The sequence below is a fragment of the Balearica regulorum genome, chromosome 6, assembly GCF_011004875.1.
Source record: "Balearica regulorum gibbericeps isolate bBalReg1 chromosome 6, bBalReg1.pri, whole genome shotgun sequence".
NCBI lineage: Eukaryota > Metazoa > Chordata > Aves > Gruiformes > Gruidae > Balearica > Balearica regulorum.
The window spans coordinates 36,064,307-36,078,083 of record NC_046189.1 but is presented as its reverse complement, the minus strand read 5'-3'; the positions used below and the strand labels follow the sequence as shown (position 1 = coordinate 36,078,083).

Genomic DNA, 13,777 nt, shown 5'->3' with positions numbered 1-13,777 from the left:
AGTAATCTCAAATAATTTCAATATGATCTTCATTTCAAATGAAAGCTAAGTGTATGCCAGCTCTGTTCTTACATGTATTGTTTGTTTCACAAAAGGGTAAGTTAAAAGAGATCTGGAAATGCTGGTGAGATGCCAGAGTCAAAACTGATGTGGCATTTTCTTTCAAAGCCTCTGTTTTCATAAGTAGCAGCTTTGAACTTCACCTTCTGGGGAAAATTGCTCATGCTTATTCTCAACATAGAGATAAATGATTCTGAGATAAAATTTCAAGAAAAGCCATGACCATATGTTTTAGTTAGCAAGTGTAGAAAGTGTATCAGGCACTTAACAATGTACTTCTATGTATTCATCAGACCAGCAATCGAAGTTCCTGCAGCAGCCCTTCCTCTCTCATCTATACTTATGCCCAAGGCAGGAAGGGAGCCACAAATGCAGTTTACAATCCCTCCTCAAGACATGATACTAGATTTTCAAGCCAATGATATAACCTTGAAATTATGTACACATTGTGTATTATCAATAAATTTGAGCTAGAGCTTAGGCTGCTGTCTGCATTTGATACGCAGCATGCACATACTTTGTCGCAGCTGGACAGGGGAAGATCAAATAGGATCTTAAATTAAAGCTCTGAAAGAGATACCCACAGCTCACCTTATTCTTAGTACTTATTGATTTAAATAGCATAATATTCACCTTTTATGCAGAGCTTTCACCAGTAGATTTCAGAACATTATACAAAGGAAGTCAACAATATTATCACCATTTTACAGTTGTGAAATTTGAAGTAAAGGGAGGTAAAGTGCTTTGTCAAGAGTCACCCAAAAAACAACGGACTGAAGGATAGGTGCATTAAGCCTGGCAGGTGGATGGTGCAGAGAGAAGGACAGAACACTACAAATGCAGTTTGTGGAAAAGAGGTGCTAAAGGAACACAAGACCCTGAAAAAGCAAAGAGGAAGGTAAATGTAGAGACAAGGATCATACATAAGTAGAAGCTTAGCAGGGAGAACAGGAGCAGTGCAGTAGATAGGAGTAGATGGAAAAGGAATTACCAGGCGTGGCAAGAGGGGTGTGAGAAAGAAAAATGTAAAAAAGAGCTCTTTGGTATGGACCATAAAGGGTCCTGACAGGCCAGAAAAGAAGAGGCTGTAGCAGTCCAGATAAAACCAACGACATGTGTCAGCAAAAGAGGGCTGAAGTTGTGCTGAGGTGGTTTCTGACCTGTGGGACTCAGTATTGTGGGGTTTTTTTTAACTTCAAGCTGACACTGATGCTGCAATCCACACTGAGGCTTTGCTAAGTGTGAAACAAAGGAGTCGATTTGCTTTTCATGTTTCTCTTCTGCTCTAGTTAGATTTTTCTCCAGGGCGGTTTTCTCTTTTGCGCTGATTTATTCTCTCTCCCATCACGTTTTTTCCCCCCTATGCTGCTCTTTAGTATCAAGTTCAATGTTCTTTCTCAGATTTTGTGAGAGTCCCTCCCTCCCTGGACAGTAAAAGGTTTTTTCATTTAAATTGATTTAAACTTTAGTTTTGCAGTAAGAGATTTTTCTTCTCTTCTGCATCCCTATGACCAACACTTCTGCCCTTTACCTCAATCAACATGATAATGGCATTTCTGCTGCTATGCACAAACCATCTAGCCTTTATGTCAGAGTATTTGTGGAGAAAAACAGAGTGACAGAGAATTCATCCATTTTAGATGCAAAAATATCAGGAAATTTTCTCTTACTCTCTATCACTGAACATGCCTGTGCATTTCATATACCAATCTGTATCAGTTTAGAAATGAACACAGTGTGAGAGTAATGCCTTTGCATAGAAGCAGTTTTATTCATATTTGGGCATTTCTTCCCTGCTGGAAAGCAATATGTAGGTGTAAGATCCTGTAATTGCAATTGCAGTGGAGTGCAGTAATTTACCTATATAAGCTTGTGTGCTTGTACGTATGTGGTACACACCTTTAATCAGAACAAAAACACATGAATTTTAGACCTTTGTACTTTGTATAAACACAAGTCCAAAACTCTGAATCGTCTATGATTCAGAATTATCAAAATCCTGTCCCCCTTGCTTGAAGCTACAAACATTTGTTTTATCATAGTCGCCTATAGAGGATATGAAACACGAGCTTCACCATTTTGTCCTTCTTTCTCCTGCCCATGTGCAGATAACCAAAAGATTGTTTATTGATGGTGCTAAGTACATTTAATGCATATGGCACATTTAATGTGTTGACTTGTATGACGGCTCCGCTGACTGCCGAGTCCAGGTGTCTCAGCATGTGACGGTGAGTGTCTCTTCTTACCTGTTAAAAGTTTAAGGTGCTTTTGAAAACAGCTTTTCTAAGCCACAGATCTCTGAGTTTTCTTCCATGCAACCTTTAGGAATCAGAAGCCAAAACTAGTAAGATGCTATATTTGTTTTCAGAGTATTTAATATTTCCCATCTATCCCATTTTTTAGAAGCTCAGCCTGACTGGAATTTAGGAATATGATCATAAAACTAAGTATTGCTAGTATGTGTAAATACTGTGTCACAGAGTATTTTTTCTAATGATCATCCACATATCCTGCACTTTTTAATTTCTTTTGGTCACAGATGAATTAAAGCTATTGTAAATTGATACTGATAGCCCTCTGCAACGCAATTTTACAAACAGCCTTTTTTCAGAAATAAAAAAATAAAAGGAAAATCTTTACACCCTTCTACAACAGTTTCATGGATGAAAAGCCACCGAGAACTTTATTAAACATGACTGTCACCAGACACAGGGATAGTTGAGAAATACACAGACACTAAAACATTTTTGCACATAAGTGCTTGAAGAACCGTCGCTCCCCATCAAGATCCTTTTCTAAAAGGCTGGGCTTGGCTTTGTAAGTAAGCTCCATGACTGGGAAAAAAAAAAGCCGAGCAGGATTCTGTTCCTAGCTGCATAGTAGAATCCTTATGTGACTTTGGGCAATCTACATACAATCACATTTTCAGCCAATCGAGAACTTATTCACTTTAATTTTTATATTTGAGACATCTTGTATTCACATTACTGATGAACTGGCATTCCTGCTAAGCTCCCATAAAAGCTCCAGGCTTTTTACAGTGCATCTCAGGTTAGCTGCTTCACTAGTGCAATCTCTGGAAATCTTCCTGCATCACCTTCTGCATCACCTGCCTTACATTTCTCTCCAAGTGGTGAATTGAGAAGTCAGTATTTAATGTTAGTGAAGCACAAAGGTCTTTGGGTGGAGCTTCCTCTATGAAGGGAAAATATTATTCCAACCCTGGGAAAATTATTCCTTCTACTATATGATCAAAAATAAGTTAATAAATCACAGGGGAAAAAAAAAAAAACAAACAACAAACCATGTAACAGTATTATTCAGGAGACAGTTGCAGATAATGCCTAAGACAGTTTCACTTCGACATTGTCCACATCTCCTGGGACTGCTTCACATTACTGCAGGCATTCTGAGGAGTCATCTCTGACTAAAGTCATTACCTTCTTTACTTCAGAGAATCTATATCCAGAAGGTATACATTTTAATGAGAATAAATAATCTTTTCTCACACAGCTCATGCTATCAAACTCTTTTATGGATGAGAAAGCAAACAGTAGTACTTATAAAATGTAAAAGTAAAGTAGAAAACCAAACCAGAGGAAGTACATCCTCAAATATGTAATATTTTTTAAATTACATCAATATGGCTGATTGATTAGAGAGGAATATATCTTAATAAATTCCTACATATAGATATTTGATCTGCAATGAATCACAACATCAAAATCAGTTCTTGTTTAACTCAACTGTTGAAATGGCCCGTTTGGAGTTTTTTCTTCTCAAATGTCCATGGGCTCCTTTCATATCAAGCACTTTGGATCAAATAAAAAGATTACAACTTAAACAAATGTTTTCACAATAACTAGATCTTCTGAGCACTCCCAGTATAAAAAGAAATTAAACAAAATACAGCACAATTTGAACTCAAATAATTAAATCAATTCTTTGACTTATATTGTGAGAAAATACCGATACGTCTGACAAGCATATGTGACAAAATCGAGAGCCTTTTTTTAAATTTATATGCAGAAAAAGAATATCAAGGCATTGCCAAAAAGCGTCACTTGCAATTTCTCATATCGAGTCCTCAAGAATGGGCATCCAAACAATATATGCCTAAAGGTAATGAGCAGGAACGAATAACACAACTTCTAAAATACCGCTTTGCCTCTACAGCTGTTCGTGTATTCCCTTTTCACTAGCACCACACATTTCTGACATGCACATAAATAACCATTAAAGAAGCTTAATAAATGGTGCAGCATGGACTGCTTTCTTTTGTGCATATTTCACTATCAACTCACCAAAGGGAAATCAGAAATTAAGCTTTACTTATATAATGATTTAATTTAAGAGCAAGTTATGGAAGATTGCCAGCTACATCTGCTCATTAACAGGCTGAAACACCCTCTGTTGGCTAACATTGCCTTTTATTTCAAGAAATCCCAGGAGGTAATTCTTAGTGTGTTTGTTTTCTATTTCATTTGTATGTCTCCCTCCACTATAAAATCATTGTGCAATATGCATGGATGTTTGCCATATATTATTACCAGTATTTCCAGACCTTGTTTCCCAACCTACTGAAGTAATTAGTGAATCTCAAAATAATGCACACAAGAACTCTTCAGTTGTACAGTTCTTAAAAAACAGGAAGAGTCTGGATTTAATAAAACTTGTCAATGAAGGCTTGTCTGCTTAGGGCTGTGAGGATCAAGAAAACAGCATTGTCTTAATATTGAAAACAATACTTTTAATGAAAGAGCTTATATGCAGGTCTAAAAATGAATCTATATAGCGGACTTACAGTAAGAATATGTCTCAATGAGTCTGCAGTGCATAACAAAGCATGAGGAGAATTATGTATATTGTAATACTGTGCAAACCCAAGATATTCAAAATCACACAATTATTGAATCAATCAGTTCAACTGACACTCACATTTGAAGTAACTCATATTTTTTAAAAAGGAATTTTTTTCCATTTTCTTTAGATTCCCTCTTTAGACATTAAAATCCCATATTTACAGTCTATTAATTACATATAAAACATCTTAAAAGAAACAGAAAAGGTCTTTGAAATTATGCTTATGTTTCTTATTTAGGAAATCAAAGATACAGGCTGAAGACACAAAATTATTGCAAAATTTCTCTTTTATATATAAATTACAGAAAAGTAAAAGGAAGACATTCATTCAGCTGTATCATTAATACTTACCTCTAAGCCTAAAAGAACTCACATCATGTCTGTCAAAATCCTGAAAATTATTTTTTTCAAGTCTTCAAATAGTGTGCAATGGATTTAAATCCATTAAAGGAAGATTTTGCTTCAGATTCATAGCATTATATTCAAGTCATCCAGGGATATTTCAAAATTTAAGTACTTTTAAAACTGATTACTTTAATGGCATTTTAGATAATACACACCAACTGCTTCAAACTAGCTGTCTACATCGGTGTCACATCAAACTATTTTTTCTTACTACATCAAGATTTTGTGGCTCTAAATGGGAATCATTGGGTTATTTCTGTCATTCACACTTTTAGTGCTGTGATGTTATTCAGCTAATGAATAAATAATAGCTATTTTCCCTACTTTTGTCAAATTAAACTTTACCTCAGTTGGTCCTCGGCTGTTCTTTCAGTGCCACTGAGAGGAAAAGGGATTCACAAGTATGTTTTCTGAATTTAAACTTAGCAGTAAGTCTGTGACTCCTCATAAGTAAATGAGCGTATATGCCAACACTAGCACTACATGCAAGTAAAAGCAGAGGCTGCTTGATATCTCTGTTTGTCCAAGCCTATTTTATGGCTACAAAGGAAATATTCAGGTCCAAAGGATCAGAGAGACGCTAAGAAGTCAGAATCCCATAAGTGCCAACTATATGGCAGATCTTCACATTTTATTTATTCTTTCAGCTGTAAATTCTCTTGCCTCAGGACATATGCCAGCTACTCACCCAAGAGGTTGGGAAGGAACATACTTCATCATGGTCTATTATAGAGCACTTCTTGGGAAGCATCTGTACCCTGTGCATACCTCCCAGCTTCCCAAATCCCAGTATACGTACGTAACCCAATTCCCTCCAGCCCACCAAGAGGGAGCCTGATGGTGGGTTCCTGTATATTTGCTTCCTTTGCCTATTGGAGAGATCAACAGTAACAAAATGGAGCTATGAGAGATGGGAGGGAAAAGCATCATGTAGGGGCAGCACTGCCAGTGCTGCATCCCATTAGCTCACAAGCTTCGCAGCACCAGTCGGCCAGCGTGACTATATAGAGAAGGGCACTGCTGACCTGTCACCATCAGAGAACTCGTCCCAAAAATGTAACCACTCATTACCAAGCGCTTACAGTAGCTGTAATGGAGTTACGGTAGGTGACCTACTTACAGATTCTCTAAGTGACAGGTAAGGCTTGCTATTCTTGAGGAGGTGAGATAGTTTTCTGGGCCCTTGTGACTCAACAGCCACATACCCACAAAAGCATGTGGACAAGTTACTGTGTTACTCAATGCCCAGTTTGTTCACTTCTCATAAAATTTGTTTTTTCAGAACATTCTTCCCACTTGCACAAAGTTCTAAACCAAAATAAATTTATGAAAATCTATGCAATTTCCTTTTCCCACAAAAAAAGACTGATATTCGCCAGAGGTACTAAGAGAAATATGCCATTCTCCTGTCTTGTACATACAGGAACTCCCTGTCCAGAGTACATTATTTCAAAGACTTCTCAGGAAGAGTCCTTCACCTATCTAAGCTATAGCTGTCTGTATCTGCCATCTAAACTCAGCAAACAAATGTCTGGTAAAGTTCTATTCTCTTCCACAGAAAACAGAATAATCCCTGTGAGAACTGCAAATAAATTCTTCAAACTGGATAGGCAAAACCAATCAGAATTAGCCAAAACCACCATCAGAGAGAGAACAGATCACTAGAAAAAATCCTTGCCCTGCAATCTGTGAGAGGGACTTGTTAATAAAAAGACCTGCTACTGATGCAACTTACATAGGAATGCCTTTATCCAAGATTAATCATGCAATTTTGTGTTACAACCAGGTTCTATGATTAGAAGGAATATTTTCAGATGCTACCTGGACTCTCCTTCCATGAATCAGCTCTCAGCATCACATTGTCTTCTAAGGGTGCAGCTAGTAACTACTGTGGCTGAAATGCTGTAAGTGAGCACTTAAGACAATCCCATGTCCAGTTTCTCATTTTTAGAAAACATTATGATGACGGTTGTGACAAGACAGCTTTGTCATCAAGGAGTTTACAGACCTCCTCCCTGCCTTTCCATCTGGCTTTTGGATTGGCTTGTAGAATATCAGAGAAGCACAGTCGCTTTGCCAAGTCCGTATTGTCATGAACACAGGAAATTGTTGTTCATCTTATCAGCACCCTACACTGGTGATGATACTGAATTATTTTGATACTGAAATTTTTTCAATTCATCTTCTTGTTTCCTGAACCTCTTATGGGCAAGTCTTAACATTCAAACTCCATACAACACTTCCAAGTCACAAAAGAACTTACAACATAAGTACCAACCACAAACTTTATTTGCATACTCCTAGTTAACATAGCTATGTATAGAAGCTAATGGCAGGTAACAGGAAAAAAATTATTTTACCTGTGTTTGGAACAGAACATAATTTAAACTTATGGCAATTTAGCCATATTTTAGACATCATGGAAAATGTATGAGGTGTTATAATCTAAATGGCTACTAATAAATTACACAGGCACTTAGGAAACCCAAATAACAAATGTTAAGGAATTTCGCATTCCAATTCATTCCTCGGATTTAAGTTCTACATTAGATCCCAAATAGGAAAGGATATTTTCCAGTATAAATAGAAGTATGTCCTTTTCCTGGACCCCCTAGCCTCCCAAGACTTATAACATTTAGAACCAAAATCTTGTGAGAACACCACATTAGAACTACACTTCATTCATGTTAAGCCATAGCCTTTATGTTCATCCTCAAATCATACTGCACTGCTCCTAACCCTAATCTAGATCCAAATTTTCACAAACAATATTAATGGATAGGCTGCTCCATCCCTGTTGAATGTTGTATCTTTGAATACTTTATAGGTTTTTATTTTAGTCTTCCAATTACAGAAACTATGAAAGCATGCACATTTGATAGCTACTTCTAAAGCTGTATCCTCTACAAAGTTTTACTCCATTCGGTAAAGATCAGACAAAACACACCTAAGGGATATCATAAAGCATTTTCATAGAAGGTCATCCTTTGCCACGTTCCTGAATTGTAATGAAACTAACTTCCCTTTGCTGTTTTCACTAAACTTGTCACATGATTAGTTTTCACCTAAAGCAATTCACAGATGGATGATTTGATCAGCAGCTGTTTTCATGCAGTACAGAAAGTGCTACACAGTACACAGTACATTCTGTGCTACAGCATGAGCTGTAGAAGTGGCACCCACGCCACCTCTGACCTCCTCCAGGCAAGAGGAATCCTGCAAACCACAGGTGGTGTGGCATCGCTGGCTGGCTGCAAAGCCTGGGCGTGGGAGAACATTATTCAGAAACCAAGCCTTTTTTCTCTGGTGCTGGTCAGAGCAAGAAATGTTTCAAACACCAAAATCTAAATAAGTGCTCTCCCTACTACAGGGTAGTATTTTTTCTTAGAACAGATTTTTGCTCCTCTGAAAGGATTTTATTTACATATTTTCCTCTGCTTAGTGAAATTCTCTTAGATGTAAAAATTGTAGTCACACAGACATAGGATAACAGTTCAAAGGCAAAAAGGTTGTCAGCAAATAAATATTAGTGCTTTTAAAGGCTTTCATGGGGTTTTCGCTTTGACATTTCTATGTAATCTGGGGTTAATACATCTGGCATTATACCCAAATGTGTAACGCCAGACACTAGGGAGTAGCTAGTTTTTCTTTCACTCTTTTCCTTTCAGCTTTAGCATTACACCTGATTTTCTATCATAGCCTTTGAGTGGCAGCGTTCATCTCCTCACTTGCACGCACCCGAAGGACAAGCTGCTTGTTCGCAGAGGTGCTGCTACTGCAGACAGCACAGTAACGCAACCATACCCACAATTCTCTGTTGTTTTGAGAGAAATGGTATGTTTAAAGATTTGCATTTTTCCCAAAGGGAGACCCGTGAGCAGCTCGCTGGCAGTTAATGACACCTGTTCCCATGCCACGATGTGTGTGGATTGCAGTTTTGCCTGCAAAACCATGGGCAGATTTTAAACGTTTGGGATTGGTATTTTCATGGAAGCAACAGTGGCCCTTTCATCTCTGGGGTGGCTGGAAATCAGCCCATCTTCTGAAACAAAAAGGAATTTGGGGGTTTTGGACACAGCCACCCATTTCTCCCACCTCATTCAACCCCGTCTAGCCTTGGGTAGAGCGTATCCAGAGAGCTGTGCCCTATTCACCACACAAATGAGGACTCCTCAAATGATCCTACCTCAGAGTCATAGATCAGGCAGCACAACTAACAACTTCTGCTCACACACTGGCCCAGCCTGGAAACGCAGGGACGTTACAGGTCGCAAAGGAGTTACAAATTACAGCAATTCCTTTAAAACACAGGCCGGGAGCTCACAACAACCCACCACAGCACCGAAACACTGCCAGCCCGGCGGGCAGGGGCTGCTCTTTCTTGCTATTCCCAAATACACAGCCGAGCCGAGCCGAGCCGAGCCGAGCCGAGCCGAGCCGAGCCGAGCCGAGCCGAGCCGAGCCGAGCCGAGCCGGCGGCTCAGTGCGGGGGTGCAGGCTGCCCCCTGGCGGCACCCGAGGTCGCCGCGCCCCCGCCGGTTCCTGGTCCTGCCGGCGGTGTTTCCCGGCCCTGGTACTCCTCCCTCCTCCGCCGGACAAAACCCGTCTCGCAACCGCCTGAAGGGCCGTGACAGGCTGCGGAGCTGGCTGGGAGCAGAGGCAGCTAAGGGAGCCCGAAAGCAGTCAGGAAAACTGCCTGTGAGCGAGGCGGGCTCCCAAAGCCTCGTGTCAGAGCTCCCTTCCCTTGCTCGGTCTCTAAACACACCTCCCCCTGTAAAGGGGGGAAAATCAGAGAAAGGATAATGTATTCTTTGTCATCTCTTATAATCAGTTTCTTTCAGTTTTGAACTAAAAATCCAAACTTCCGTCGGCGGTTGGTGCTCGGCGTCCCTGTGAGGAGGAGGTGTCTGCAGGGACAGCGTTTTCAGTCGACACCGTGTACCTGCGTGCGATTTCTCTGGGGACCGTTTCTAGGTGGTTCAGTCAGTATTAGGAAGGAATAATTGCATTCGGTTTCTACACACTATAAAAAAAAAAATTGCTTTCTTTAGTTATTACAGAAGTTACTGGAGTGGTCTCACCTGCTCCCGTTTGGTTTCAAATGTCCCTCAAAACCAGGGGGGATTGTTAGTAATTTGTCACTGTGTATTCAACAAGCAAGACTGGTTGTGGAAAGGCCCCACCTGGGAGAGTGGCTGGAGCCAGTGGGATGGAGCAAGGTTGTGCCTGTCCATGCTCAAACCCGCTCAGATCACAGGGATGGGAGCTGTGTCACCTGGAACAAGGATAGCTCCCTCTTGGCAATGAGAATTCTAGGGCAATGAGAATTCTAGGCTCCAGCACAATTACATGGAAATCACCTGAGCATCTTTAAGAGGAGGGGGCTAGAGGAGGTCCAAAGTGTTACAGATTATCTTGCAACCTCTGCAAAAGGCTGGTGTGTGCAGGAGGTGACCTAATGCCACATGTACTATTACAGATCTCAGTGCAGACACGTTTCATAAGAATACACTGGAGGTTGTTTCAACTCCTATGAGCTCAAAGCATCGCTGATAGTTCCACCTTGGCCGTCTCATAACAAGTTGTGGTACAGAAAACTATCCAATGCCATACCCAGGCTTCCTAACATCAGTATTTAAAAGGCAAAGTACGCTCGCTATCCAAAGTGGGAAGGATCAGCCAGTTTGCGAAGGAAACTAGTGGTAAGGAAGCAATTTATTCCATTATACTATGTCTATGCAAAGTAGGAGAGAAATTGTGCCCTGCACAGTGCTGCTGAGGTTAAAAAGCATCTCATAAAAATTATGTGAATAGGAACATTACACACATAGAGGAGATTCATGGACAGGTCACTCATACACAGCACCACAAGCCTGGATGCAAATGGTCCAAGCACTACTACCATAAGCAACTACCACAAAGAGTTTGACAAGAATCATCAGCTGTTTAACAATTACGTTATTAGATCAGATTTAACCTAACCAGGAATCTGGTGAGTGGTTTAGAACTGGAAGATTAAAACCGTCTCTTGTTGGAGATTTTTTTTTTAATAAAGAGCTTGTAGCTGAATGGTAAATAAGGTTTAGACCTGCTAGAAGATTAAGTGTTCTGCTCTGTTCCTAAGCTTATACTTAAGGCAATTAATAGTTCTCAAGGACTGAACTGTAGGGATATGCATGAATTTTCTTAATTCCACTAGCTGAAAGAGATCGGAATGACTTTTTGCCTTATGCTGTCACACAAACACTGGTACAGCTTGTTGTGAGGTAAATCAGTAGTAGTACAAGATTATCCATCAGTGATCCTTTAGAAAAGTAATACATCAGAATTTATTACAGCGGATTAAAAATGTGTAAAAAAAATCCATTTTAAAAATCATAGTAAGAATGGGGGCTCTTTGGATTTTTTTTTACTTTGATTTGCTCTCTTATTGAACTTTACAGTTAAAATGGATAAAGTTTATGAAAAATTCAGTTTATAAGGAATAAAGAAGTTACAAAACAGCAGATTTATTACACATCTACATTGTATTTGTTGCTTCTCAGAAACACGAGGCTTATTGTGCACAGGGTATATGGTGTGACATGCATAGAGGCATATATTTCCATCCTGGAAGCACAGGCATGAGCATAGGCACAAGCTCAGTTTTCCCAGGCCAGGATCCTGAGACCATTTTTATTGACTTCCTCCTACTCTCTCCAAACCAAGACTGCAATCCCATGTTTTCCTTTTTTTCACTCATTTCTCCTCAGCCTCTGCTCCTACATCCTGAACAAGGAGTACAAATTGAGCAGTGTTTCTAGGTGATCACCTAGGACAGACACTGTTATCACACTTGGGCCAAGATGGAAGTTACAGATTGACATCACGGCAAGCTGTTGGCAGCTGGACAACTCTGTAGTACTTTTCTGGAAGTCAGCTTTACCAGAGCCCAGTGTTAATTTGGTGCTCCTGGTGCATGACGCTGATCTGCTTCATGGACCAGCAATGGCTTGCAAAGCAGAGCACAGCTTAGGAGGTTCTCCCAAATAGTGAACTATAAAGCAATAGCAAATACAGAAAGCGATCATTACAAAGCGGTCTAATTAAAAGTTTGCCGTCTACTTGCTTACAGCGTTATGAATCAAAAGGCATGTTCCCACTTTGTGTAGTAATTGTAGTCTAAAACCCCTGTACAGTCTATTAACCTCCAGAAAGGTGAACTACATTGTTAGCTTTGCACCTTGAATTGAAATCCTTAAGTTCTACCACACAGAGAACACACATCCTCTGGTGTGACACTGTCCTTGATCTAGACCCTTAAAGAGCCATAGGCGACAAACTGCCTGCAGCCAAATTAATGATTTTCCTTTATAATGTTTCATCTTTTTTGTTTTTATAATAAGCCACGATTTAACTTCCTAATCAGTTGAAATAGTCAAATGAATATCACTTTTGTCTGCAAATACAGAAATTCCTCCTGACTGATTGCTATTCACTCTTCACTTGAAAGGTCTACTAGTCATTCTGCTATTGTCTCTGAGTGACCTACACAAGGGAATTGGTTTTTAGTTAAATTATACTTAAATATATAAAACTTACAATTTCCTGATAACTCTGTTCTGCAAGCTCCTCAAAATGAGCATCCAAGCCACTTCTTTGTGAGGTCACGTTTTCATTGCTCTTCAAAACACTTCTGCCTTCAGGAGCACAGATTTACCTGCTCACAAGTAATGAAAAAAATGAATACCTGCAAAGTATCCAGCAGATTTTCTTCTCATGAATGTGTTAGTCAATACTTCTCATTTGTAGCTTTACAGTTGTGCCCCATATTATCAGGAAATTCTGATTAAATTCTCATTAATTTTGGCATCATAGAAAAGGAGCTTTAACATTTCAAGTGGGTATTAAGTTGCATTAGGACTTGTATTCTCATTCTGCCTGAATTATTTTTCATGCACAAAGAGAGTTGTAAGAGCTTTTTTAAAAAGTAGGGTGTTGCAGCCCTCGCTGTAGAACTTCTTGGCGTGTATTTTGTTCTCCCCATGGTGTAAGTTACATAAGAAAAAAACATACAGTATCATGCCAAGGCAGGTTTCTCAGTTCATCGATTCCACAGATCCGGTCAGTCTGTCATACGTAGCTTGTCTGCTTTAAGACTTACTCTAAACATGTTGTTTCCCATTTTCTCCTGGGCAAAGTTCTGTGCTGTGCCTGGACATAAGTTTTGCTATAAAAGGTGTTTTCATTGGACCAGGAACACAGACAACATGTATGTATTTAAATTTCTATGATTATTTTTTAGAATGGTGTTATTAATAAACCTTATTGACTTTGTGTTCTATTTTACTATTTAGCTCAGGTTTTTATTTTCTTCTGTCTTGTGCAAACTGTACTTATATTCCATGGGAAATTAGAAAGAGGACTTGAGAATTTGATTCCTGATTACTGTTACTTGTTTTCTGTAACC

The 13,777-nt window shown here is 39.4% G+C and overlaps 1 long non-coding RNA gene across 2 annotated transcripts in view; it reads right to left on the bottom strand.

Annotated features, from left to right (window-relative positions):
- LOC142602389 (uncharacterized) overlaps positions 1-13,777 on the bottom strand; it is a 171,669-nt gene that overhangs the window by 46,141 nt on the left and 111,751 nt on the right. Inside the window, exon 6 of one of the 2 annotated variants that reach the window (XR_012836180.1) lies at positions 8,604-9,370. The exons of the other annotated variant lie outside the window; for it this stretch is intronic. This is a non-coding gene — a long non-coding RNA (uncharacterized LOC142602389). Of the gene's footprint in view, positions 1-8,603; positions 9,371-13,777 lie in introns of those variants that run through there. 2 annotated transcript variants of the gene reach the window in all.